The sequence below is a fragment of the Copadichromis virginalis genome, linkage group LG7 (genome assembly GCF_057382275.1).
Source record: "Copadichromis virginalis isolate Kocher_CV1m ecotype Utaka linkage group LG7, C_Virginalis_male_GT1.1, whole genome shotgun sequence".
NCBI classification, from domain to species: Eukaryota; Metazoa; Chordata; class Actinopteri; order Cichliformes; family Cichlidae; genus Copadichromis; species Copadichromis virginalis.
The window spans coordinates 16,438,570-16,461,050 of record NC_140624.1 but is presented as its reverse complement, the minus strand read 5'-3'; the positions used below and the strand labels follow the sequence as shown (position 1 = coordinate 16,461,050).

The 22,481-nt window shown below is 41.2% G+C and overlaps 1 protein-coding gene across 1 annotated transcript in view; it reads left to right on the top strand.

Annotated features, from left to right (window-relative positions):
• Positions 1-79: 79 nt before the first annotated feature.
• LOC146704797 (tumor protein p53-inducible protein 11-like) overlaps positions 80-22,481 on the top strand; it is a 43,231-nt gene continuing 20,829 nt past the window's right edge. The window contains exon 1 of the mRNA XM_085462175.1: positions 80-256. The gene's annotated coding sequence lies outside the window, so the exon portion shown is untranslated. The remainder of the gene's footprint in view (positions 257-22,481) is intronic.

Genomic DNA, 22,481 nt, shown 5'->3' with positions numbered 1-22,481 from the left:
TTAAAATTTTTGGCCTGTGGATCACTCTGGCGGGCTTTTGCTACTCTGTGTATTACGGTAGAAGAATGTGCGTGTGCGCCCTGGTGTGAGCGCCGGTTATTACGGTAGCGCGGTTGACGATTGTTTGCTGCTCCGGGGTCTGTGAAAGCGCCGAGCGCTGCGATGAACCTCCACAAAGCCCGCTCTGCTCTCCCGCTGTAACCGCAGCTTACGTCTCCCTCTGAGGCAAACTTTGGATACCGCTCCGCTTCCAGCTGTAAGTTACACACACGTCCTCGTGTTTTGGGCACATTTCCCGTCTTTCCTCTTCCTTTTTAACGAACTACAGTTTTACTTTAAGATGCTTCACGCTTTGTTTTCGTCTCGGAGAGTTAATTGTTAACTGTCAGATAAAATAGAAGTCATTACGCGCTGCATGACTCGGAAAGCTTTTTTTCCTTCCTGAAAGAGGTTTATTTTTTTATTTTTTTTTAGATTTTGTTCGCACCCGTTAGTTTTTTTCCCCCTGTTGTATGAGTCGTTTATTTCAACTTTCTTAAAAGCTTTAATAGTATGCTACCACAGCCGGGGGACAATGAAGTTGAAAGTGGTGAACAGTTCTGTCAAACCCCACCTCATTAAGTTTAACGCTATTCCTAGCGTAGCGTTGAAGCTATAAGGATAAAAGGCTGTGTTAGTATTTAATTTTTAGCTATACATTAGCTTCCTAACTATCTGTGGCAACGTCTGAGCTGCTGCACCCCACCCAGTACATGTTTGGGAGCAGCTAATAATTGTTTGGTTATCCGGCTTAAAAGCATTTTACTGTCGTTATTCAACACGACACAGTCTATACTGTATTTCTTTTGGCTTGGTTTTAAATAGCAGTCTTCCAAGTTTATGGATTTCGTTATACATTTATTATTATTTTTAAACAAGTTAAGGCATTGGCTTAATGACAGAGGTGGAAACTCATTTTAACTAGAGTGGTTGGGCATTGAAAGCCACAACAAACTAATATCTTCCTATACTGGCAGATTAGAATGACATCTAAATGTGTTTTCTTGAGAAATGCCTCAGAAGCAGCTGTGTTTATTATAAAGAGAAGAGAGGACACATGCATGCATGCCTCAGTGTGCTGCAGTGTTTGTAATATAAAAATGAAAGGAATTTCTGCAAGTGTACACTGTCCACATTTATGCTTTCTTTTGAAATTGTAATTAAGATGAATTAAGATGAAGCATGGCTACTGATTTGACGTGTGTTTAAAGAGCTGCCCCTCATTGTAGGAAATTAAAAATCCCTCAGTGTGTGGGAGCCTGCTTAACGCCTGCGGGTCACATTAGTAATTGGTGTGTCAAGACTTGTCCCAAGCAGAGTTCAGCAATCCCTCAGTAGATGCTGAATAAACAGTCATGCTGTGAGTGTTTAGTTGTCTGAGGGGAAAGTCTCGCTTCTTTTTCTCCTGAGAGTTGCTGATTGAAATCTAAACTAAAAGTGCGTTTTCCACTTTCTGCCTGCTGAATTTGCTGAACATGTTGAGCTGGAAGGGTAGATGGTGAAGAGTTGTGTGTGTGTGTGTGTGGGGGTGGGGTTTCTTTTGTTTGTTTGGTTTTTTTTTTTTTCCCCCCTTCCCCTCCCTCAGTGATACCGCTACTCGGTTCATGCGTGCTTATTGACACGCCCTTGTTTGCAAGGCAACAAGCGATTGAACACCTAACTCATGATGCTGGTATGAGTCAGACAAAAAGCAGCATGATGAAAGCGCCTCAGAAGCTTTTGCAAAAAATCTAATATTTCAAAATGTCACACGAGGAGACAAATGAGGGCTTTTCCTCTCAGCTTGAAGCCTTTAAAATTGCATCACTGGATTGCTGTTCTCATGAATGGAGCTCCCCCCCCCCCCTCCCTTTTTGCATGCATTTGAGTCGCACTGTTTTCCCCCTAATCATCTTGCACTTGGACATCTCATCCAGGCTCTCTGTGTGGGCAGTGGTTTCTTATTGGTCAAGGAAATGGGAAATGGTAAACTGCGCTTCGATCTTTATTCTTAGTGGTCATGGCGACAAAGTTCCCACCTTTGTGAAATTTAAAAAAACAAACAAAAAAACCCGCAACAAAAACCTGATGTTGAGTGGGCAGCACTGGATGCCTTTTTGTGATACTGTGGCTGTATTGATGTAAACATGTTTTCCAGCTGAGGTACTTGCTCAGAATTAGCCAATCTTTTAAGCTAAGTGAGGATAATCTAACCATCAGGTATTTTTATTGTTAACATAGTAGCACTCTGAATGAAGTAGTGGCTCTAGTAAAGAGGTCAGATGTGGCTCGATGTTGACCTTTTGGGCAATTTGCCTTTCCTGTGAACGCTTCTGCCTGCAGGATACCGTCACCTTAGCTAACCCTCAAAGACTGTTTTGGCTTTTGTTGCAAGCCCTTCTCACTAATGGCTCTCATGCAGAACAATATCACGGTTCACTGTGTCACACAGAAGTAGCACACACTGTCATGCAACTGTGCTTATTATCTGTCTGACCAATGAAATCCTGAGAGGAGTGCCTGCAGTGCAGAACTGCAGGTTTTGATTGTGTCCCTGTGCACTCCACCAGGCTGGATAGGGAGTTGGGCTGGTCTCAGTGGAGTTGGGCTGCGAGGCCAACATCATCCTGTGAGAGTTAAGCAGAAGCATATGTAGATGTGTTTATGTGTCTGTGTAGTCTTATATCAGAGCGCACTGAGACAAGCAGCAGCACAGAGTACAGCTCTGGGCAGTCCCACAGGCACATAAACATTCTTGTTTTACTGTCTGATGGGTAAGAAAAGCACATGGTAACATTTTTTTGTATTAACCTCTCAGTGATTTTAAAAATATTTCAGTTCACAACACTGTGCACCAGCATGGACCCAAACTAGCTATTCCATTTTTAACACAGAGAACATTTGTTTCTATTGCATTATCCTTTAAAAATGAAAATGTAGCACACGTTGTTGCTGTAGGGGAAAAATCAGAGTTTTGCCTTAAGCCTTGTTTTTAAGTGTTATGTAAATGGTTAGAGTAAGAATTTTGTTCAAACCACATCCCTGAATAAAGGCATCTTCTACTGTGCTCCTTTCATAATCGTCTCTTTAGATGTAGGCTATCCTCAAAATAGCAACAAATATGATTTACTTGAGCGAAACTGTGGTAAGCTATATTTAGTTTAATCTTTTTCTACTGACTTCTGGTCTGTCTCCAGGGCTTACTGTGCACCAGCAATATTGTCATGCCAGTGAAGATGGCTTTCTTCCTGGTGTCTTTGCTTTTAATTTCCTTCTGTCTGCTGTGACTCTGGGTTAGCAGACTCAGCAGATGAGTCCCTGTTTATTCCTAGTGGACAAGATTAGAGAAGCTAAGACTCCATGTTGCTTTTTAGATTTTGTCGTTTTATGGAGGTTGTAGACTTATTGATCTAGGAAATGCAGAAAAGTGGTTCTGTGGTTGAATGTTGGCAAAAGACTGGACAATTTTAGTGAATATTTGGCAAGGCCTTTCATTTTGAGAATTCCACACAGACTCTACAAAATCTCATCCTGGGTCCATTTCCTTGATGAGCACTGTAATTCCTTCTGCAATATTACTGTAATCTTTTGTCAGACTCACTTGCATCCTTATGCTCAAGGTGTGACCACAGCTAATAGTATTTATAATCAGGAAGTAGAGTAAAGCCTCTTACACACAGGCTACGTTTTTTTTTTTTTCTTTTTTGGTTTGTTTGTTTGTTTGTTTTTTTGTTTTTTCTGAAACAGCGATGCCATTCATTATCAGTTTAATTGTCCACAACTCCTGTCTCATTTTTGCTGCTAACCTGCTCTCCTCTGCCCTTTGTTATGCCTACGGAGTGGCTTACTGGACAGTTTGATTCAAACACCTCCAGTTATCCTTTAGGCGTTTTAAGAGAGGATGTCATCTATCTATTATCTTGGACTGCAGCTGGTGATGGTAGTCCTTGTTCTGCTCGGAGCTCCACAGGGAGCTAGGAGGCCACTCTAATCAGAACTGGCAGCAGGTGGAGAGCTGGTTCGTGTGCTGCTATGCCAAGCTTAGCAAGACTGCTGAGCAGAACAAAGACTGCCATCGGCAACTGCAGTCAGAGACGGTGAAGATTGAATTCATCAGCAAGATTAGAGGCTTACAGAAGAGACCCTTGATTATATTGCTCTGTTTTTGTTTTTTTGTTTTTTTAAAAGCTTTAAGCCTGTTTGATTACAGCAAAAATCATAATCACAACTATTTTGGTCAGTCATCTTGATTATTCATAAACTTAAAAGTTTTGCACTATATATGGGTAGGGATGGGTATCGTTTAGGTTTTATCCGATACCGGTACTTTTGAAACGGTGCCGGTGCTCAAACGGTGCTCAAACCGGTGCTTAAAGAATGGAGAACACAAAATTGGTCCAAAAACCTCTCATGTTCAGCTGTTTATTTTTTTGTAAAAAGATAACAATGTTAGCCTTTTCTGCAGCTATAGGGCATATATGGTATCACTCTTGGCTGGAAGCAGTGCTTAAACAATGGAAAAAACACAAACTTTGTCCAAAAACCTCTCATGTTTAACTGTTTTCCACTCTTTCTTTGGTCATTTTAGCCTTTTTGTTTTGGCCAGGGTGAAGGGAGTATCTGCCATCAAACAAGAAGACAGCCACATGTAACTATGATGACGTTTGCTAGTTCACCTTACATGCATTAATTTATTAACGTGGTTAGCCTACTCAACGTAAATTACACACGAACAACATTAAGCTACTCACGCAGAGAAGAACGGCTGCTGCTGCCATCATCATCCGTCATCATTTCTGCTACACTGGCAGGGCTAGGGGCCAGGACTCTCCTTTTCGGGTTTTTGGGGATGTTGCAAACTCCGGGTCTGATAACAGGCACCACACCCGCAGTAGATGTGCTCGGTGTGAGGTCTCGCAGCAAGCTATCAAATACGGCACATTTCTCGGCTTTTAAAAAAAAAACGTTATGCGTCGCCAGGTGTTTCATCAGATTTGAGGTGTTACCTCCTTTGACAGTATCACAGTATCAGCTTAAAGCACTTGTTGCAGGCTGCTGAGTTTGCATCTTTTGCTGTGAAGTACAGCCAGACTTTTGACCACTTTGCCCTGGGCGTTTTTAATCTGTAGCTCTGCTCTAAAAGAACGTACGTACCTGGACCCGCCTACTATCCTTGGAAATGTAAAATGATTGGCTAGAATCTAAAGTGTATCACAGCTCAGGAAAAAAAAGCACCGAAAAAAAGCACCGAAATGTGCGCTGCTTTTCGGTCTGGTTACTACCGTTTATGTCAGAACCAGTGCCATGATGGCACCGGATACCGGTACCCATCCCTATATATGGGGGATTTCCTTATACTTTTAAATATAATTCGTATGTGAAAAACCCCCCAGAAAAAACAAAACACATGTGGGCTCCAGAGGACACAGGGTTATCTGACTGGGACTTCTGACTCTAAAGCCCCTTCACCCCAACCAGTGGTGCCTGTCGGTCCACAGCCTCCACTGTGGGAATCCCTAGGGTACAAATGTGGTTATAAAGGGCCCCCTGCAGCAGCAGACTGGCTTGCATAGCAGCGCAGGGGTGAGCGACAGAGTACAGAAAGCAGACCATGTGAGAGACCCTGAGCGATCTGGGGACAACAAGTTAATAATGGAAACCTTGTGAGTTTTACTTCCTTTAGAAATAGCTTGTTGACTGAGATTTCTCTTTTAGTCATCTTGGTTGAATCTGTGATGAACAGTGAGCAAGTGTACACGTGCAAGCATGCACAGCTGTAACAGAACAGTATGCACCCATGGGTGTGCATATGCTCATAGAATAAATAACCAATAGAATCTAAATCTGTGTTAAGCACTACAGCTGGTTTGTTTCACTCCTGTACAATAGCACAGGAGTGAAAGAAGTCAGCAGTGAAATGAAACAGAAATGAGTATGTCTGGTAAAAGACCTGCTGCCTTTCACAATAAGAAATAATTCATGCTGTGCTGGTTAGCTGCTCACAGAGCTATGCTGTGGAGTTGGGTTAATTGAGTCTGTGCGTATTCGTGCTCACAGTGGAACATTGTGATTGTTTTGGCTGCTCGTATGCGCTCCTGCATTGAGACATTCCCCCCCATGGTTTCACCTTTGCCATTTAAACAAAGTCTCCATTCATTTATCCTCAGGAGCACACAGACATTACGTCTGACGTTTTCAACACCCTCGTACAGTGGGGCAAAAAAGTATTTAGTCAGCCACCGATTGTGCAAGTTCCCCCACCTAAAATGATGACAGAGGTCAGTAATTTGCACCAGAGGTACACTTCAACTGTGAGAGACAGAATGTGAAAAAAAAAATCCATGAATCCACATGGTAGGATTTGTAAAGAATTTATTCGTAAATCAGGGTGGAAAATAAGTATTTGGTCAATAACAAAAATACAACTCAATACTTTGTAACATAACCTTTGTTGGCAATAACAGAGGTCAAACGTTTACTATAGGTCTTTACCAGGTTTGCACACACAGTAGCTGGTATTTTGGCCCATTCCTCCATGCAGATCTTCTCGAGAGCAGTGATGTTTTGGGGCTGTCGCCGAGCAACACGGACTTTCAACTCCCGCCACAGATTTTCTATGGGGTTGAGGTCTGGAGACTGGCTAGGCCACTCCAGGACTTTCAAATGCTTCTTACGGAGCCACTCCTTTGTTGCCCGGGCGGTGTGTTTTGGATCATTGTCATGTTGGAAGACCCAGCCTCGTTTCATCTTCAAAGTTCTCACTGATGGAAGGAGGTTTTGGCTCAAAATCTCACGATACATGGCCCCATTCATTCTGTCCTTAACACGGATCAGTCGTCCTGACCCCTTGGCAGAAAAACAGCCCCATAGCATGATGTTTCCACCCCCATAGCATGATGTTTCCACCCCCATGCTTCACAGTAGGTATGGTGTTCTTGGGATGCAACTCAGTATTCTTCTTCCTCCAAACACGACGAGTTGAGTTTATACCAAAAAGTTCTACTAGAGCTGGGTGATATGAGATTTTTTCATATCACGATATGTTTTTTTCATTTCAGGCGATAACGATATCTATCACGATATAAGCCAAATAACTATATTTGTAAGATTTAAATGTGCCGTTGCTCACAAGTAAAATGTGAAATAATCAGCAGCTTGTTTTTATTTAAATATTTATTTCCCATAATAAGTTCAACAGGGTAGATGTACTTAAGGAACATGAGACTTTTTCAGATAAATAAAGGCAAATATTGCAAACTACACAAAAGGCAGCCGCTAAAGCGTTTAAGTTTCAAAATAGAACAAACAAAACAGACTAAATTGTCAATTCCACTTAGAAACAAAATATTAATTCTAAAAATAAATCTTAGTTTGTTTTACAGAAGAACAGACAAAACTGACTAACTTTTGTCAATATCAAATAAACTGAGAACTAAAAGGAAATTCTCAATCTCTCCTTGTTGTATAGCTTAGCTTTTCAAACAGTTTTAACAGTTACTTTAGTCTGACAAAAGCCGAATGACGAATTAGCGCTTCCAGTCAGAGACACGTACACGGGTATTTTTGAAAACGGAGATTTTCCGTTTTTCCGTTTTCGTTTTAAAAAATAATCCCGTCCACACATAAAGGCAGAAATGAAGGAAAACGCTGCTATGAACATGCCAAAGCAGCAGGTGGCGCTAGATTCCTAACCGTGCCGAAATGTCGGCCAATCAGAAGTCTAGAAGCCTCGGTGGGAAAAAGTAAACAAAGCTGGGGCATAGAAGCAGAACCGAGTCGTATGTGTGGACGGACAGTAACTGTGTGTATATGTAAGCATTTAAACACTGCAGAGAGTAGAATTAACAGTAACAGTATTGTAGAAATTCATTTCACCGAAACAATAACGTGGCGCACAGTGTGACGCATGCACCAGTTCATTGTATTTCCAGACTTGCTTTCGGCACAATTTACAGTGCACGCTACTCTGTTTTTTGTCAGACTTGAAATAGCCGAAATACCTTCACACTACGGAACTTCTTTGGCTCTTCCGTTTGACAATCTCTCCGGCATTGGAACCATCATCTGTTTTCTCTTCGGTCACGCTCGGTTGATTTTTCTAGTCGGCACACTCATCTCCTCCATTACCCGCTGGCTGCTTCCCAAACAAACACACGTGCGGCTTGGCACTTGTGCTGTACGTAACAAGTCACGCGACGTGACGCTGCGGCTGTGATTGGTTCGGCTCTGCGCTACTTAGTTTGGATTGGCTGACCTTTTTTTTTTTTTTTTTTTTTTGAGGACAAGAGCGGCGAGGTCTATCGCGATAGCTTAATTTCTCTATCGAGTAAAAGTTATATCGCGATACGTATCGTTATCGTTCTATCGCCCAGCTCTAAGTTCTACTTTGGTTTCATCTGACCACATGACATTCTCCCAATCCTCTGCTGTATCATCCATGTGCTCTCTGGCAAACTTCAGACGGGCCTGGACATGCACTGGCTTCAGCAGCGGAACACGTCTGGCACTGCGGGATTTGATTCCCTGCCGTTGTAGTGTGTTACTGATGGTGACCTTTGTTACTTTGGTCCCAGCTCTCTGCAGGTCATTCACCAGGTCCCCCCGTGTGGTTCTGGGATCTTTGCTCACCGTTCTCATGATCATTTTGACCCCACGGGATGAGATCTTGCGTGGAGCCCCAGATCGTGGGAGATTATCAGTGGTCTTGTATGTCTTCCATTTTCTGATGATTGCTCCCACAGTTGATTTTTTCACACCAAGCTGCTTGCCTATTGTAGATTCACTCTTCCCAGTCTGGTGCAGGTCTACAATACTTTTCCTGGTGTCCTTCGAAAGCTCTTTGGTCTTGGCCATGGCGGAGTTTGGAATCTGACTGTTTGAGGCTGTGGACAGGTGTCTTTTATACAGATGATGAGTTCAAACAGGTGCCATTCATACAGGTAACGAGTGGGGGACAGAAAAGCTTCTTACAGAAGACGTTACAGGTCTGTGAGAGCCAGAGATTTTCCTTGTTTGAGGTGACCAAATACTTATTTTCCACCCTAATTTACGAATAAATTCTTTACAAATCCTACCATGTGAATTCATGGTTTTTTCTTTTTTCACATTCTGTCTCTCACAGTTGAAGTGTACCTCTGGTGCAAATTACTGACCTCTGTCATCATTTTAGGTGGGGGAACTTGCACAATCGGTGGCTGACTAAATACTTTTTTGCCCCACTGTATGGCTGGTTAGCTGACTTCCTGGCACCCTTTTACTGCTAGGATTCAAACCTACAGTGTGATGAAAGAAAAGAAAGGATCTCCTCTGCTAAATGTTGAGAATTAAGGCAGCAGCTTCATCTCCCTGTAGGATCAGTGTCACATCCATGCCACCCCTGTGGAGGTTCAGTAATCCCTATGGTATGGTTTGGTTTCTTTATTCACTCACAGATTCCTCATCATAAGTTCACCACTGAACATTTGGATTCTGCTAAACTCACAACTGTTACTCTTTTACTTCATTATGCATTACTTTCACGTTCCAGGTTCATCTAAAGGTCTTTTCACTGAAACAGGTCTTCTACCAAAGTCACTAGATTTCTATTCCAATAGCAAACTTGGATGATTAATTTAAGTATTGTTGAGCAACATTTAAGATAAAGTTTTCATTAATCAATTGCTTCTTTTCTTGTTTACTTGATTTTTCTGGACAGTAGCCAAAGAGTAAAACATGTCTTTATACCTTTTTTCAAAGTTGTTATGTTTATATTGTTTCAAATAATTGTTACAAATAATTAAGCAGTTGTTAATTAAAAGGGACAAAGTAAGCCTAAAAGGCTGGAATTATTGCTTATAAAAATGTTTATCATCCAGTTTTCCTAAGCTGCCTATTACTTTTAGGCAAACACATCTGGTAGCGACTGTGTTTGTCAGCAGAAAAGATGTCCCTGGTCCAAGTTGGCCAACCTTTGTTCAGCAGTGAGTGACTTTTCCTGCTGTGATGGTTTAGATAAGGATGGGAGTCTCATTTCCTATGACGCGATTCACAAACTTTGAGTTTGCAAGTTGGTGTAATCACACAGACTCTTTCAAACGCAAATTGTGTGTTTATATAACTGTCCAGGCTACAGCCAGTGCTCTCTTGACCAGTCTAAATACATTTATTAGTTACTTGATTATTAATTCTGCCTTAAACTTTAAATGTGTAATGAGCTAGCATATCATATTTAGATTATTGTTATTTTTATTAATTAGATCAGAGCACAAGCATAAAGACAAGTATCAAGTGAGCATTGACCACTTTGTTTTTCGACTGCATAATGCACATGCAGCTCATATCACAGTGGTCACAGCAGGTCACTATTTAAATTGGTTAAAGACGAAGGCTCATTTTCTTCTTCTTTAGCCATTTGTGCCTGTGGAAGTAGGCGCCATCAGCAAGAGGCCTTTGTGCCTTTGCCTCTAGCTGGCTCCAAGGAAGATCTATTTTCTTGGTGTCTGCTAAATAATAATAATAATAAGAAGAATAATGTAAATGTGTTAGTCCCTGTAGTGGACTAACATATCCCATGTGCTACTCTGCATTTAACCTATTCGCCCAGTGAAGCAGTGGGCAGCCACCAATGCAGCACCCGGGGAGCAGTGTGTAGGGTCGGTACCTTGCTCAGGGGTACTGCAGGGTAGCCGTACAGTGGAGTCAAATCCCCGACCTTCCGATCATGGGGCAACCACTCTACCTACTGAGCTATCCCTGCCAAAGGTGTCTTTACCACGTGCTTCTTGGATGGCTGGCCCTGCTCATGGCTTGGGGGTGTTCTATGTCAGGGCATGCATGGCTAGTTTTAGTACCATGTTCCCAATTCATCCTTACCACCTTGTTCCAGTTTCTTTTTCTACTGACACTTGTTGTGTCTCGCTCCTCAGATCGACATTGCTCATTTGGTCTGGCTAGTGGCTCTATTAAGAATTCTTCTCAGATGACTGCTGATAAAATGTCAAGCTGAGGGTAGTCTTTGTCATCCTGCATATTAAAGCTCAGGCTTGTCACCCTGCTTATTGATGTCATTCCCCTATTTTGTCTAAAATAGGCAAATAACTCCATTCTGTTAGGGTCTGAGTGTGACAGTTCAGACAATGACTGTGCTGTGATTATGGCTGTATTTACTTGTAAATTGCTTGTGATTGCTCAGAGAGAAAGTTAGACCTCTCATTTCTTTTCCCTCTGAATCCTCACCCAAGAAGCACAGTAGAGAAAGAAGGAGAGCAAGGCACCGTTGCAAAGCAGTAGGACAACCACAGTTTTTGGGTTTTTTTCACTTGTTCTCAGATATTTTTGAGTTCATGTTGATTTCGTTTAAATATCATCGATCGTTTTGATAGCAGCCATTAAAACCCTGATGTGTGCACGAAGTTGCATAAAATCACCCAATTTAAAGTGCTTACTTTGAATAGCACTTCATAAGTTTGTTTAGAGATGAAATCACCAGGAATAATTCTTCTGTATGTTAAAGTAAAAAGTAGAAACACAGTTGAAAATGAGAATCCAAATTGAGTGAGATATGTCTCCAATTTGTGTGATTAAGCTCTACAGGATGGTTATTGGTTGATTACATTACAAATTATGCAATCAGTGCAGCGTGACATGATGTGACAGGGAAGAGTTGTTGTTGTTTTTTTTTTTGGTGATTGTATGGGCCATCAGATATTATTTTTGTATTACCAAAATGTACATTCATCATTTTGAATTTCTTTCACTATTTGACCTGCTGTGATTAAATCTAAAGGGTATCATAAACATTTCTTAATCATGTTGTCCAGCTATAATGGTGTTATACTTCTGTCTGCACTATACCTGATGTGGTTTGCTGACATTGGTGAGGCAAAATGACAAGACTCTTCTTTCTATTGAAAGGTTTAATTTTCTTCTAAATGGTTTAAGGCAGTGCAGTCACAACTAGACTTTTGCCAGGGGAATAATTGAAGTAAGGACTAGGAGATAAATGCAACCTTCTTCATGATTAGATGTCTACCTCATTGTGCTTGGACATCAACCATCTTATGCAAGCATTGATTTGCTACTGGCTAAGGTTGATTCCCTCATTTGTTTCTGCGTAAACTCAGCTGAGCCCACATGGTCTTTGTGGTGTTCAGTAAAAACCTGATTAGCGAGTTGCTCAGATGTGCTTACATTTATTAGGAAGTGGTTTTGGTGTATACAAAGATTGCAATGTAGAGATAGGAATGGGGACAAAAAAACTCTGGAAAAACTGTATAAATGGCTTACTATACAGAAATTGGATCAGAAGTTTTATGTGTAGGAATTTACTGACAGAGAAGAAAGTTAAAATGTAATGTTTTAGGCCTAATGGAATAAAGACTGAAATATTAGGATTGTTGCTAGGTAGCCTACTAATGTTACTACGAGTTACAACGTTGCATTACATTAGCTTAAGCATTTATAATACATTAGCATTATATAAATTCTTATGGAGCGTAATTGATATTACACTGACAAGTAAGGAATAATAACAGAAAGTACTTTTATGTTCTACTTACTGCCTTCTTTATCAGTGAGTCAGGGTGGCAGTTGCACTACTTGCTATCTCTGTGTGTAGTATTTCCTCTTGTTGTGGTTGTCCATCTTCAGCATGTAAAGAAACAAAAGTCATAGGCTTACAGTGCCCCTCTCAGTTCTGGAAGAAGGAAAAAAACAAGTACAGTCACTTTTTTCTTTAATATAATTTTTGTATAGAAAAGTATCGTAAGCATCTCTTCTAGTGACATACCTACTCTGCAGTGAAATGTTCATCTTGGACTTGGAGCTTATAAATGTTAAACAACAGTTGCTTTTACTGAAATCCCTTTTGATTTGTATTGCTTGCTAGTCACTATACATTGTTTACTTCTCTGGGAAAGTGTACCTTAAGCTACAGTGTAGGCTATGGCAAAGGGTATAGAGCCACTTGTTGCTTCCACGTGTGCTAAACATTTGGCTGCATGGTCTTGCCATTAAGTGCCAACATCATATACCTGAGCATAGACAGTGACAGCATTGTTCATTGCCCATTGGTTTTACTGTTTATATTCCCCCCAACCTGAAAGTAAAAATCAATTTAATTAGCTGTTGGTCTACACAGATTTCTGCTACTGGCGAAGTTTATTGAACACGATTTAAGTAAGTGGCTTTGATTTTTCTGGCACTTTAATAAAGCTTAAAAGCATCTGGGATAAAAGGGTGATATCCACACATCAAAGGCCTCACACACACTGAGTTTGGGGACATTCTGACGACTTAGAGCAAAGCTTCAGTCAGATGAAACCAGTAGCCTTTGAGAAAAAAGTTAATTCCTGTTAGTGCCATTTGTTAAATTGGCAGCATATAGTCATTTTGACTGTAGGCTGCTTTAGATTTCTCAAAATTATAATCTCTGATCTGTCATCTCATAATTATGGCGATCGTGGCTCAAGAGTTGGGAGTTCGCCTTGTAATCGGAAGGTTGCCGGTTCGAGCCCCGGCTTGGACAGTCTCAGTCGTTGTGTCCTTGGGCAAGACACTTCACCTGTTGCCTACTGGTGGTGGTCAGAGGGCCCGGTGGCGCCAGTGTCCGGCAGCCTCGCCTCTGTCAGTGCGCCCCAGGGTGGCTGTGGCTACAATGTAGCTTACCATCACCAGTGTGTGAATGGGTGGATGACTGGATATGTAAAGCGCTTTGGGGTCCTTAGTGACTAGTAAAGCGCTATATAAATACAGGCCATTTACCATTTATGTCCAATTTATTGCTGTCTGCTAACAAAGTTTATTTATATAGTTGTCTGTGTAATTAAGAAGTTAGAGTAATGTTCGCCTTATCACTGCATTTGTAAAGACTGATTTGTACTTTCTGCATAGAATTGAGAGGAAAGTTGAAGGCCATTTGTAAAATGCATTGTTCGAAGTATTGATTTTCTGCCACAGAGAACCTTTATCATTTGCACTGAGTCTGCTGTGTGGGAGCAAGATCGACAAACCAGTCGCAGAGTCTGAATATTAACAAGAATGGTGTGTGAGTCTGTTGGCATGGACCGCTAATGTGTATTGCTCTATCATTGGAAGATGGCTTTCTTACTGACAGGGGAAATTGATTCAAGTATTTCTGACAATGAGTCAGAGCTTGGTTATGTAGAACCATTCATAATTTGATGAAATGTTTAAATTATTATTATTGTTGTTGTTATTAATGCGGTGAGGTGTGGTTGGTGGCTCAGCTGCAAGGGAGGGGAAGAGCAGCAGTCGAGGGAGGCTGGTCATCACAGCTGGAAAGCCTTACTAATTGTGCCTTCCCTGTTTTAGTAGCCGCCAGGGCTGAAGAGGAGCTGTGGGCAGGAACAGTAAGACAAAAGTAGCTGAAAACCTGCTTGTGAAAGCACAAGAGTACTGAAAAGCACACTGTAAGTAAAGAAACATCCATGTAATAGTGAAATTTGGGTTCGGAAAAATTTTTATTATCAGCGTAAAAACAGACATTTCACAAGTATTATTTCTGTCAGATTTATCAAGCAGGTTTAGTAAAAAGTAATTTATTCATATAGCCCCTACAAAAAGAACAGTAGTATACATTAGCCATGCTTGTGGGACAAGCAGTTTTCAGCAGTGCAGAATTTAGGCAAACATATACAAAATTATCACATAATGAATGGAATTTAGTCTATTTACTTCATCCAAATTGTGCTCAGGGTCATGTGTTGCTTCATGGGCACTTTTCTCCCCGTTTTCAGAAGAATCACTCCTCGTCTTAGAATAATGGTCAGATTTGAGTGAAAGTTGGACACAGTGATTACCTCAGGGGATTCATCCAAATTGTGTTAATCCAAGGTCGTGTTTGTTAATTAATGGGAAGTAACTTGTGACATGTGATGGATCTTTAGGTGGATGAACCACTGCATCAATGACATTCTGGTTGTTTATGTCGGTGTATTTTAATAATCAGGGTGTAGGCCTCTTTCTGTGCTCATTAAACCCTGTTTTAATGAGCATCGTTACGGTCACTGGCCCTACTGTAGATTAAACAGCAGTGTATTTAAAATTAACCTTTAAGATTTTTATCAGCAACATTAATCTTTATGAAACTGCCATGGATCACTTCTCTGTAGGACGTACTTTACTTTCGACATTTTAGGTTTGCTAATAATACACAGTGGTTTATAGTGTTTATAGTGTGAAACGGTTAATTTTTATGATCACTGTAGAAGCAATAATCATAGCAGTTCTTCAGACTAAAGAAAGCTGCAGAAGATTGTCAGCATACATAAAAGAATAAGACAAGCAGCTCAAAATAATGAAATGGTTTGTTACAGCCGTGACCATTGTTGTCCACATGCGCTTAACTTGATTTAGTTAAGCACATGTGGGCATGCTGTACAGTCCCTCATCTGTGACAATAGTGCCAGTCACTCTGCTTTCTGGTTGCACTCGCTGAGATTGGCAAGGATCCCAGTCCATTCCATCAATTAGTGGACCTACCTGGTTGATGTGCCCTTTAAGCCCAGTATATGACGTTAGAACCAGGATTAACAAAAGATGTGAACGTGAGAAAGGTAGCAGTGTGTGACGCTGCTCTCCCATATGGAACAAAATGGTAGTCAGCTTTTCAGTTTCAGGGTTGTTTCTCTGTGTTCTGAACTCTTATGTCTCTAAAGACATTTTTAAATACTGTGTGATTTTATTTATGTATTTGTATTTTTTTATTTTTTTATTTTTTTTTGTGAGCCAGCCAAAGTAATGCTTTCTTGCTTGAATAGTTTGGATAACACCTAAGATGTGCACTGAGTCTGCTAAGATTTAAATGTGCTGTATAACTGCAGACCATTTCACTTGTTTTGTTTGACATTTTCTTCATTGCTTGTTTAGTGTGAGCCCCAGAACATGGTGATTGTCATGCTGCCAGGTAATAATGGTAACGTCAACATCATCTTGTGCTTCAAAAGACTGCTTCCCAGTTTATGGCACAACAAGGAAGTTGTGCTTGGTTTCACTCACCTATACATACTCGAATGTGTTGCAGGGTAGTACTTAGAGATGGAACAAAATATTGATATGGCAATACATTCTGACTTCCTCTTTCAGTATGGCTGTACACTGAATAGATATTTTGCAGCCACTTGTCTTAGAGCTGCTGCTTTATGGCGCCCTGCATCACTCATGCATGTCAGTTAAGTGAAGCTAAACTAAATGAAAGGTATCCACCTTGTTGTTGTGAAGAGGAAACTCTTATCAAACTATTATCAAAATGGAATAATAATGATGCACGAATGTAATGCATATAAAATGCAGTGCTTGTTGGCTTTTCTAGGCCTATTTTTCCTTAGTCACTTTACAGATATCGTGAGGTATCACTGATAATTGCCTTGCAGTGTATTAAGTGTGATAGAATCACTATCATCATAACAAAATTATCATGGGAACCTTAATAGCTTGGTAAATCCTGATTTACCTTTATAGCCGATAAAAGTGGACACATTTCTGTGGAAACCAGCTTATGTGTGTTTACAGTCATTACTAGAACTACTGCTTTCGCTCAGGATGCTAAATGAGACCACAGAGAACATAAATGCACACCTTTGATGTACTAAAATACATATTAATAGATGTTGAAATAACACCGTGTTGGGTACTTAAAGAATTTCTATTTTTATCTTTATTGAGCCATTAATTCCACGTGGACATGGTTTTAGTGACGCAAGTTGAAACCTCAAATGAGTACACTTCGTCATCCAGCAGTGCTGCTTAGCAACCAGGTAACGCTTCAGAAAGCAAGACGTGCTGAGAAAGCAAGGATCAAGTCGAAGTCTTGAAATACTGTGCCAGCTGAGGGATCTGTCCTCAGAACAATTGATTAACTGAAATACTTTAAAACTAAAACTTTGACATACCGTTTATTTATCAGTGGTCAGTACAAAAGGGAATAGTAAGGTTTTAAATTTTTTGATGTTTTAATCGGCTTAAACTCTTCGTCTATAGAAATCAACCTCTTAGTTTACTCCGCGTCTGATTGGTGAGTATTTGCTCGTTGTTTGTTGAACTTGAGGATGACTGAGAAAAGGAGAATGCCAAAATGTGATAGAGATTTTTGTACGTTGTGCTTTAAACCTTGAATATTAATTTTGTTAATATTTAATAGCCAGTGTGGCACATTTACATACCAAATGAAAATTCTACCCACATTTGGCATTTACCAGGTGTTGATTTTGGACCTTGTTCTCATCTGGACAAAGTAAATGTTCTCAACCCTGTGTTTTTCCTGTGAGGGCGGTAACATCTGCTTCACTTCTAGAAACTGCAGATTATCATACTCCATTTTTAGCTTCTCTGCACAAAAGCAAGATCAAAGAAACACAGAAAATGTCAACAGGAAAGTTGGACTAGCAGGACTTTATTTAAGATTAAATTGTTAGACAGCCTGTGTGGGTCTTCCTTAGGTTTCCTAAATATGCTGTGCAAGTATAATATTGGAGTATCAATGTAGATCATACATTGTTCCACATCAAACTACTAAAATATCTGCTGTGTCTCCTGGACCTGTGTGGTTTGTTTTCTTTAGTTTGTTTCTCTCAGTGGTGGAGAATAAAATGAAAGAACTTCCAGTTTACTTACTGCTTATGTTTCACTGGTAACACAAAGTTTTAATAAAGGAGTTCAATAAAGTATCCCAGGATCTTTTTCTCAAGTGATGGAGATGGAGCTAGAGATTGGCCATCTGATTGGTGCTTCCTTTAACTCTGTGGAGACGAGAGAACGGAGCTAGAAGGCGATGTTTCTGCTTAACCAGCCAACCTACTCTCCACCACTTACCACTCGGAGGTCATGAACTCTGAGTAGTGGCTAAAAGAAGGGGCTGCAATATTCAGTTGTGCCATAGGGACACCAATGTAGGACACGGCATTGAAAGCAGCCAGCTGAGCTGGTTCAGGTATTTGACCCTTTGGCAGTTTCCTGCCACACCCAGCTCACAGGAGACCCAGTGGATGACCCAGAACTCACTGTAGAGATTAGATATCTTGTCTGGCCTGGGAGTGTTTTAAAATCCTCCAGGAGGAACTATAACGTGTTGTTTGGGGGGGGGAGAGAGTCTTTAATACCCTATTTAGCCTGCTCCCTCCCCAAGCTGAATGACTTCCGACCGGTGGCACTGACGTCACATCTTATGAAGACTCTAGAGCGGCTCTTCCTCAACCTCCTCCGACCACAGGTACAACATGCCCAGGACCCACTACAGTTTGCATACAAGGCGGGTGTCGGAGTGGAGGATGCCATCCTGTACCTCCTACACAGAGCCCACTCACACCTGGATGGGGGAAAAGGCACGGTCAGGATCCTGTTTCTTGACTTTTCCAGTGCCTTTAATACCATCCGGCCCTGTATGCTTCAGGAAAAACTGAACAGGATGGAGGTGGACCCCTGCCTGGTGGCTTGGATCTCTGACTACCTCACCGACAGACCACAGTACGTCAGGCTGAAGGACATCACGTCTGACACTGTGGTCAGCAGCACAGGAGCACCACAGGGAACTGTGCTGTCCCCTCTTCTCTTCACCCTGTACACCTCTGACTTCGGCTACAACTCTGAATTATGCCATATTCAGAAGTTTGCAGATGACACGACCATCATGGGGTGTATCTGGGATGATCAGGAAGAGGAGTACAGAAGTCTGGTGAGGAACTTTGTTGCATGGAGTCACACAAACCACCTGCAACTCAACACCTCAAAGACTAAGGAACTGGTTGTGGACTTCGGGAGGTCCAGAGAAGGTCCACTGCCGGTTCAGATAGAGGGGGAGGAGGTGGTCAACAAGTACAAGTACCTCGGGCTGTGGGTGGACAATAAACTGGACTGGTCATGCAACACAGAGCACCTGTATAAAAAAGCCCAAAGCCGACTGTACTTCCTCAGGAGGCTGAGGTCTTTTAACATCTGCAGGAAGCTCCTGAGGATGTTTTACCAGTCGGTGGTTGCTGGAGTACTTTTCTATGCTGTGGTGTGCTGGGGGAGCAGCACAGCAAAGAAGGACTCATCCAGGCTGGAGAAACTGATCAGGAGGGCTAGCTCTGTGGTCGGCATGAAGCTGGACACTCTGGTGACAGTGGCAGAGAAAAGGACACTAAAAAAACTGCTGGACATTATGAACAATGCTGGGCATCCTCTGCACACGGCCATAAACAACCAGAAGAGTCTGTTCAGTGACAGGTTGCTTCTCCCCAAGACAAGAACTAACAGACTTAAAAACTCCTTTGTCCCACACGCCATCAGACTGTTTAACTCCTCTCTGGAGGGGAGAGGGAGGGGAAACAGGAGGACAAAGGAGGGGGGAACAACTAAGCTGTAGTGCCTCTTCACCTCACTGTACAATACCTTGTGCAATACTTTTTGTAAATAGTCAACAGTGCAATAGACTCAATACTTGAAATGTGCAATTCACTTGTATTTTTATTTTTTATTCCTATTTATTCTATTTATCCCCTTTGTATATTTTATTTATATTTGTTTATATTATATGTGTGTATATATGTATGTGTGTGTGTATATATGTATGTGTGTGTGTGTGTGTGTGTGTGTGTGTGTGTGTGTGTGTGTATATATGTGTGTATATATATATATATATATATATATAAAATATAAATAAATAAAAAATAACATTCTGTAACTGTAACTTCTGTCGGTGCTGTGCTTTTTTTGGAAATCGAATTTCCCAGAGGAACCCACCCGAGGGATTAATAAAGTTCTATCTTATCTTAAGCTGTCTTCAAACAAGCGAAAGAAAAAAAGTAAAGCGTACAGGATTGTAGTTAGTAAACTGTTATCATTATGGATGAAGTGATTTAACTCAACCCTTTTTTTACTTTAGTGCTTTAATGCTGAATCATTTGGAGTTTCCCATGAAATACTCAAAATTCTCCTGTAATGTGGCAGTAGTCTCTTGGGGAAAATTGGGCATGCAGAGTTTTAGCCACTAATAACCATTTGTAGTGCGTCATTAAAGCTTGCCTCATTAGCTCGTTTAATTATGGTTGGCTAACAGTTACTCTGGACAACAAGCATTTGACATCTGGTATTTCAAGCTACCTGTGGTTGTGCTACACCACCAGGGCCTTCAGTTCTCCTGAGTAAACTCTCCAGATTTCAGAGTTGCCTGTTTATTTGGTACGCCTGTTTAAAACTAATGTAGTACAGTCCAAAAATCATAGTGTCAGTGTAATAATATGCTGCTGCTGCACAGATGAGCAAATTAAACAGCAAAAATAATAATTATGTGTAAGTAGTAATAATTACTGGTTGGTGTCTTACAGCAGAGACGGCGTCATAGAGCATTGTGTTATTTTTGTCGTGTGTACATTTAAAGGCGGGAGCTCGTTCATTTCATCCTTTTTCCGTGTGTGCTGAACACCCCCCCCCCCCCCCCCCCCTCTCCCAGGTGTGCGTGTACACCAAGTGTCGGCACTCTATTCTGCAGCTTCTGCGATAGCTTCACAGTTAGCCTGCTGTGTAAAGAGTGATTCCAGAGATAGAAACCCCAACAATGCCTGGCAGCCCTCTGTGGCTTCATATTAGAAGAGTCTCTCCCTCTCAATTTCATCCCCCACATTGCCCCAGTGTAATAGATGGTAAACATAAGCCACCTACCTTACTTGCACACCGCTGTGTTGCACATTATTTGATAAATAACAAAGCTTTTTCACTTGTACTGCTGTCCCTCACTGTTCTTTTTTTTTGTGGCATGCAACTAGTAAATTGGGCTGATTAGATGAAAATATCTGGCAGAAATTATTTTTGAAAAAAGAGCGGGTGTGTAATATTCAACTGTGATACATTCATATATTATACATCTATCTATTTATGCATATGGATGTTGCAAAAGCAAACTACAGCAACTCTGTGCGTGAATGTAAACACAGATTCATGTGCGTCATAAGTAGGGCTGCCACGTCGACTAGTCACGATTACGTCGACTATTAAAATCTTTGACGACTAATTTAATAGTCGAAGCGTCGTTTGAAGCTTTGTAAGATCCCAAAAGACGCAGGAATAAGTAGTAGGATTTAAGAGTGTAATAACGGACTGAAACAGAAGATGGCAGCACTGCATGTACGAGGATGCAAGCGGCCGTTAAACCTCGAAGAAGAAGAAGCTGTGTCCGGTATCGTAGCTGTGTCCAAATTCAGGAACCGCAAACTCGTGTGCCCGCAGGCAGATTACTTTACAGCGACACGACAAATTCGAAGACTCCGACAAATGCGGCCGACAAACGCGCCCTTCATTTCCTCAGATTTGAAGGATGGGTCGCTTCGTGGCCCAACCTATCCCAGAATTCATAGCGTGGCCCTGCTCAGTTTCCAACAATGGCGGCAACTAGTTAGGTTTAATATTACTCTTATTATTCTTTCTGGGTCACAAAATAAACGTTTAATATATTTTCAGGCAAGAATGTAGCTGTGTAAACCTCAAATATCTGCTCAGTTTATCAAGACACCACATATTTTCAAAAGCGCTCCAACGCTTTCTGAGACGTCTGTTACCCACCAGCTCGATAGTGAGCCGGGGTTCAAGGCTCACTAGAGCCGGCGAGAACACCGGACTCCCGGCAAATCATTTTCAAACCCACCGCCATCTTTCGCTACTCAGGTTAAACGTGATGTATAAGTCACTTAGATAACTTAAAACTGTTATTGTTTGGCTTTTTTCAGTATTTTATTTGTTCCTGAGTAAATCGGTTTGGCTGAGATTAAAGTTATAGTTTTTACACAGCTGAATAAACGTCAAGCAGACAACTGATTATCAGAAGTGTGAGATGCTCGGGTGGTGGTGCAATAAGCTGTACGTTTTACGTCCAATGGACGCATGATCTGATTAGTCGAATATTCGCAAAAATAATCGGTGACTAGTCGACTATCAAAATAATCGTTTGTGGCAGCCCTAGTCATAAGACGGAGAGAAAAGGAAGAATAGCTTCATGGCTAGGGATGGGTATTGATAAGATTTTCACGATTCCGATTCCATTTTTGATTCTGTTTAACGATTCGATTCTTTATCAATTCTTTTTAAAAAAGAGAACACTAAGGTCGATTAGCTTAGAACTTTGTTTTATATCTTCTCTTTGAACAAGATAGAAATTTCGGAGTAACATGGCCTTACAAACCCAGCAGTGAGATCTTAAGAGATCCACAGCCTACGGCTCTTCAATGGGGTGTCACAGGGTCCCCGGGCAAAGAAATTGTAAATGTAAAATAATAAAATAAATATTCTTCTGTAGCAATAACAAAGTATAACATAAATTATTCTGTAGCAATTACACAAGAATATTCAGTAATGTCCCTGCCTACAATTAAACACATTCACTTACCGAAAATCGGGGCATCTGCTGTGGCAAACAGATGCAAGCCTTTTACCACAAACTTAGTCACTGCTCGGTGACATTCGTCTATCCTGGCCTGAAAGGAGACGCTACCGGTAGA